The 7,477-nt window shown below is 30.4% G+C and overlaps 1 pseudogene; it reads right to left on the bottom strand.

Moving 5' to 3' along the window:
- Positions 1–998: 998 nt before the first annotated feature.
- Positions 999–2,640, bottom strand: LOC110655767 (berberine bridge enzyme-like 7; annotated as a pseudogene).
- Positions 2,641–7,477: the final 4,837 nt, after the last annotated feature.

Here is a 7,477-nt window from a genome sequence, read left to right on the forward strand (position 1 = left end):
AAAAAAACTTTTTAATATATAATTATCACTTTAAAAATGTAAAATAATATCATCTGAAGATGAAAAAGAAATCAACATTTCATCAAGACATGCAATAATATTTTTGGAGACATAAAAATATCAAGCAGTAATATAATAGTCTTTCATTAAAATTGGAATTGAGAATAAAATCACCTTGCATTAAAAATTGCCATTATCATACTTGATGATATAAAGACTTTATAGGGATAATAAAATCATTACCATGCGACTAACGTTACATAGAGAATTAAAAATTAAGACTCATATTAGTATAATTTTAATTATAGAATTTATTATTACTGATTGAGATTTCACTTCTCAATAAAAATTATCATTTTCTGAAAATTTAAATTAAACTTTTATAAAATCTCAATTACTCAACTCGAATTGAACTGTGGAGAGTATTTAAATATGATAGATCATGCATATTTCTATAAATATGGAAGTATATGTTACATAGTAATATAAAATGTTAATTTGGATTAGTTATGATAAATTTTAGGTATTTAAAAAAATTAATTACTGGTTTATTAAAAATGAATTTTGAAAATCAACAGGTGCATAGTATGAGTGGTTCGACACTCTTATTATTTAAGCGAGGGCAAGTGTTTTATTTTCGTGGATGGAGAAAATACCCATTGAGAGCACTTTACCCATTAGTCCTGATCATTGGACTAGATAAATACATATGGAATATAAAAATAAAAATAATATAAAAAAAGAAATGAGTTTTAAAAATAGGACCTTGTATTCCTAAAAAGAAAAAAAGAAAAAGATTATTAAGAAAAAGATTATTGTGCCTTAACTTAATGCTATGGAATCATTTCTAAGCTGTAAAGTCCCGAATTCAATAGAAGTTAATTGTATGAAAAGAAAGTAAAAAAGTTTTCATTGATGCCATTCATGAGCAAAGCAACGGATGTTATTCTATATATTTGATAATTGTATCATTATAAGTAATACATGAACATAACAATGAGTTAATTACTCGATTAATTATGATTAGCATGTCGAGGTGGAATACTTTGTTCATGACTGAAGAAATTATCAGGGTCAACTCTGGCTTTCACCTCTGTCAACCTGAAGAAGTTGTTCTTAAAATACTTGAGCCCATAAACTTTAGCTGTCTTAAAGTCTGTATGGTTGCTTGGATTGCTACCAATATCAAGATCTCTATAGTTGAGAAAAGCCTCTCTTGGTTCCTTGGTCATGTATGGAGCCGTTGCATCATACATTTCTCTTAACAAATTTACCTGCTTTTCTGTATCAATCCCATCTTTTTCTTCCCAATTCGTAGAATATTGAATCAAGAACCTGTATCCAGCTCTATGAGGGAATGGGCTGCTAGTTTCTGCAAGTTCACTCATTCTTCCTCCGTAAGGGTTAAATTGCATGAACATCCGCCCCACTTTAAGCATCGACTTCCAAATTGCCTCAAGACCAGACTTTGGAATCACATCTTTTACATAATCAGACTTAGCTTTGGAAAGGAATAGTGTTGTGTTAGGTCTCTGGAGCAGAACATCAATCGGTGTTCCTTTGGGAAACTCTGCCCAGAAAAGTGTTGATTTTATCCAGCTTACTTCTTCGCAATCCTTTCGCTGCAAACCCAGCTCAGGAAAGCTCTTATTTATCAATGGAAGAAGTCTGTCAGTTTTTCCAAGAAACATGCCAATGAAAAGTACTTGAATCGTCTTGTCACCCTTGCGTGTACCGTTCGCAATTGTTGGCATTGCTCTTATGAAAAGATCATTATCTAGCTCAGGAGCAACTTCCTGCCACCGATAAACGATGTCAGTTGCACCTTGTTCTAAGGTCCTGCCCACCCTGAACACGGTTACTTTTTCAGGAATTCTAACCAATTTGATCCTCCAAGAAAGAATGACCCCAAAGCTTGCTCCGCCACCACCTCTAAGTGCCCAAAATAGATCTTCTCCCATGGTTCGTCTGTCGAGAATTCTACCATTGGCATCAACTATTCGTGCATCATCGATATTGTCCAGAGAGAGACCAAATTTTCTCATCAAGTTCCCATATCCTCCTCCACTAAAGTGACCTCCAGTGCCTAGAGTAGGGCAGATCCCAGCAGGAAAAGCATGGATGCTGCTTTGGTTGGCAATCTGGTAGTAAAGTTCACCAAGGGTTGCTCCTGCTTCAACCCATGCAGCTTCCTGGTAAGGCTGAACAACAATTTTGCGAAAATTGAACATGTCAAGGATGATAAATGGCACTTTTGATGTGTAGGAAAGACCCTCGAAATCATGGCCACCACTCCGAATCCTGATCTGCAAGCCATGAGACTTGGCACAAATAACAGTTGCTTGGACATGGGATTCATGTGCGGCGGCTATAATAGCAAGAGGTTTTGGGGTTGTAGGGTCAGAAATCTCAGTTTTTTCACATAGGCTTCTAGGGTGGACTGAAAAAAGGGATCCGAAGGCTTATGTATGGCTTTAGCTATTGGGTTAGAGGAGTTAACATGAGTAGGAAGGCATTGGAGAAAGCTTTCCAAGGTTGAATCATCGCAAGCTGCTAAAGAAACTGAAATAATAAAAATGATAAAACATATTGAAACCTTCATTTTTGAGGGTGATGATTATTTTCTTCCTGCTTAAACTTCATCTTTTAACTTGTATTTGTAGGCAAGGAGCAACCGAAATCTGCTATGCTGAGTTGGTGATATTTAATTGTATGATATGGCATTTATGATATTGGCTGCCTGTTGGATTCTTCTCGGGACCAGCCGCTTGTTTTGTTTCTTTACTGCCATTATAGGAATATAGTACACGGAGACTCTCTACGTGAAATGATAAATAAGCGGTTAATATATATATATAGTAATTGTATTTATATATATTTACTTACATTCTATTGTTTTATTTCATGTAATATGCTAACACGGCATGTTATATCCATGCTAAGTCAATAGGATATTCTATTATTATGCCATTCTATATCATTTCGATAGGATATTTTATTGTTATTCTTTTCACTTAGCATTATTATGCCATTCTATATATAGTAATTGTATTTATATATATTTACTTACATTCTATTGTTTTATTTCATGTAATATGCTAACACGGCATGTTATATCCATGCTAAGTCAATAGGATATTCTATTATTATGCCATTCTATATCATTTCGATAGGATATTTTATTGTTATTCTTTTCACTTAGCATGCTATATCTGAGGTTGGGTGTATTTGAATAAATTACTGACTAAATTTTTATTGAATAAGTGCTAAATTTTTCCTATTTTATAATAATAAAATTTTTACTTATAAGAAAGAAAAAAACAGATTACAGGGAATTTATGATAGTATTTTTCTTGATATGTTTCTTGGATTCATGCCTAGAATGTACAATGCCCTGTCATTAATATACTAATCAAGCATACTATCGTCCTGTTTGAATTAAGGGATATCAGGGGAAGATTAACAAATTAATTTTCGGATAATTAAGCTATAATACCGAAAAATTAAAAAGAAAATTATTTTTTATTTAGCAGGATGTGGCTTTTAGACATTTTATTTATGGAAATAACAGTACAGTATCACCTTTTTGAGAAAGTAAATTTAAGAAAATAAAATGATTTTAGGGATCTGATATTATATTATTTAATTATAAATGAAAGAAAACATAAATAAAAATATTTTTAGAACTTGAAATTATTGTATTTGGTTATTTTTAGAGCATTCTCTCAAGCTTGTACTTAAATATTAATCATTTCATTTTGTCGACTGGTAGAATATATCTAATGGAATATATCTTAAAAATTGAACAAAAAATTAATTCGTTGAAATAATTAAATCACATAATATATTAAATCTTAAATTTTTAATTCTTTTTCACTTTCACCAATTAATGAGATTAGAATTAGATGAATTTCAATAGTTGTTCATGAATTTCAATGGTTATAATAGAGTTACCCTGAACTTAAAAATACAATAAATTTTTTTTTAAATTTTAAAATTTTACATAATTTTTTTACTCTAATAGACAGTTAATACAATTTAGAGCAATGGTGACATGACAATTCTCTATGCTCCATATGATAGTAACAAATCAGTTATGATTTTCTTTACAAATCAATCATGAAAGAATTTCAACCATACAAAAAAATGAAAAGCTAGATGTATAGCAGTTAATTAGAAGTACTTTACCTTCAAAAAAATAACAATAGTTTAATATGTTATTATCACTCTAAATTATCCATATCAACTTATTATTTATAAATCAACAATTAAGAATTAAAAATTATTTTATACGTAAAATTTTAAAATTTAAAAAATATTATATTATATTTTTAAATTTAAAAATATCTTAATTTTAATCTCTAAAATTTAGGATAACTTATCTTATTGAAATTTGAAAACCTTGCTCGTGATATGAATGATTGAATTTTATGAGTGGTTGACACACACACGCTAATACGTATTAACCAATAGTTGAATTTGACAATTTTGATCACTGAAATGGCAGATTGGTATAGAATTATCAACGATGAAGTACGTGACGTTTATTTTTGTTGGAAAACTCAAAAATTGGTGCTTCCATTCCATCAATTGACATTTACAATCCCACCTTTTCAAACTTAATTTCCTTTGTTTTAAAACACCCACTGTGGGAGGCCAGAAATTCCTATATCAACAAAGTTCACATTATGCGGAGAAGATTCATAAATTTTAAATAATATCTAAATTGTTAAGTATTTATTTCTAAAAATAAAATGTTAAAAAATTTAAAAATTTGAGATTATAAAAAATAATAATAATAATAATAATAATAATAACAATTCTTATAATATTTCTAGTTGCTGCATGCATGCTTTTCTAGGAATATTTAGCTTTCTCCTTCTTTTTATGATCATACTTTATTACTCAAGTTAATTTTCTTTCATGAAAATTACAAAACAAGAATTTCCGAAATTTTTTTTGATATTTTAGCTTTTTTTTTTTCTAATTCAAATACTTAAGTTGATAAGCTTTCTTTGAAAATCAATTAATTTTGATGCTTTGTCCGATGTAATTTGGTAAAAAAAATATATATTAGCAAAATATTTATTTATATTATAAATTTATTTATTATATATATACATAACATATTAAAGTATAAAATTTTTTACTTGTTTTAAAAATTATAATAAATTTTATATATAATAAATAGAAGTAAATTTTATTACTATAATTATTAAAATTTCAATTTATGAAATAAAATTTGAATAAATAATTTTTAATTACCCTTTGGTACTTATTTATTAATAAGTAAATAACTCTAATGCTTTAACTTAAATTAAACTATAAATTCGTTCAAAAACAAAAAATTTGAGAAATTAATTAAACAAAATTATATAAACTATATCACATTTATTTAAAATTTTTATAAATATTTGAAAGGCCACAACTCCTAATCCTTATTGTCTTTCTTCTATCGACTTTTATATATTTATTTAAGGTTTTTTTTTTCCAGTGTTGGGCCAAGCCTTGGCCCACCCCCTCCGCTCCTGGAGGCTGGAGCTTATAGCTTAACAAAGAGACTGTGGATAGGCAATAAAAAGAAAAAAAAAAACTACAAAAAAATCTTATAGAGAAGAAATTATTTAGAGCTTTGGTGCATTGTTACTTGCATTATTATGACTCTTTTATTTTTGAAAGATAAAAGGATTTCATTAAGTATAAAGCAGTAAAAGAGCAATAGAAGTCCAAGGCCCAAGGCCTCATTGTAGAAATGTACCCCTATGTAACCCAAATCACCAAAAGCCTAAAAGATAAATACCAACCCATAACCCATACAAGAAAACCCTAGAAATTTTGAGTGGATTTTTTTTTTTTTTTTGAAAATGCACCACAATGTATTAAACAAGGCCCAATGGGTAGATACAACATCGTCTAATTACATAAAGCATAAAAGAGAAAAGCTCAAAACCTATCTCATATAGCAATCCAACCCAAACCCAGATTACCAACAACAACCCAACAAAACCACCAAAACCTGCAAACCATACTACCAATAGGAACAAGAAATCGCCATAGCCACCATGTAGCATCGTTGGACTTCCTATAGTTGGAGCTAGTATAGTGAGAGTTGGTATAGTAATTCAAGGAGAAAATGATTAAAAGCAACACAAACTGCATTCGCCGATACTCAAGATCAAGAACACCCCATCGCCGTTGGACCATCAACATGGGAGAAGAATATACCAGAGGCCATGGCATCCTAACCATGGAAAACCAATAAAGAAATTTATGAGCATCGGCTCTAACCCTAGATACGCCATCCTGGAAGCCTCCTCTCAAATTGATCACCTACCCTTTCAAACGAACTGAGACCATTGGCACCAAATAGAGATTGAGCCAGACAAACATGTTTTCCTCTTTCATAAAATGACACCGCAGGACCACAAGAATCCCTCACCAAAACCACTTATCTTGTAACCAAAACCACAAATCTATACAAAGCCTCACCTATTGATGAGAAGGGCACCTATCCTCTAGGGAGGAGATGAAAACCATCCCCTATCCGGAAGGGCAAGAAATGGCACCAAACAACTGAGAAAATGAGGATCTGATACCCCAAAGAAAACCCAACCTTTGAAAGGAAAATCTCTCTTTAAATAAGTTAGAGAGAGGAAAGTCTTTATATGAGTGGATTTGACCCATGTATCATAAGTCAAACAATAGAAAGACAAACGTAGAATTGCCTGTAGCACCTAGGTATTAGCAGCCAAAAGACATCAATCAAAGAAGCAAAGCAAAGGAAATCTGGCCACTAGAAAGCAAGCAAGCTATCATAGCCCAATCGAGCAAAGAAGATCCCCTAATAACAACCATCATCTTGGCCATCTACAAGGTCAAAAAGGAAACTAAGTTCAAGACTCTTCAAGGAGGCGACAAAGCTCATTTGGCAATCTAAATCTCTTGTAGCCATTTGAGGGAACGAAGGCCAAACAAGGTGTCCTTGCAAAATGAATAGTACTTACTAATTTCATTTAGTGTAAATTTGTTTAATAATAGGTTTTGTCTGGGTTTAAAAATCTCTTTTTTACATGGAAATTAGTTCCAAACTAGGAAAATAAATCAATTTAGTATTATATTTTAAATATAGAATGCAATTAATTATTCTTAAATTTAATAATAAATAGTTTCATTTCCATTTAAGCATTAAAAGAAGTAATTGCTCTGTGCTAATAATATTTCTTATTGCAGTTATTGATTAACCTTGATTTATAATTTCTTGAAAACAATGACGAAAAATTTATAAAAAAAATTTTTGGATAATTTTTTTTTTTCGAGTTATGCAAAAATTAATGCATATGTAAGCGTGAAACAAGGCAGAGGCTTGGGGGCCTTGGCCTCAAAAGTTTTTAAAATTTAAATTTTACTCATTAATTTTAATATTTTTTTTTGAAATTATTATTTGCCCCTTAAAAATTTTCAAAATTAAAATTTTACT

The sequence above is a fragment of the Hevea brasiliensis genome, chromosome 13 (genome assembly GCF_030052815.1).
Source record: "Hevea brasiliensis isolate MT/VB/25A 57/8 chromosome 13, ASM3005281v1, whole genome shotgun sequence".
Taxonomy (NCBI): Eukaryota; Viridiplantae; Streptophyta; class Magnoliopsida; order Malpighiales; family Euphorbiaceae; genus Hevea; species Hevea brasiliensis.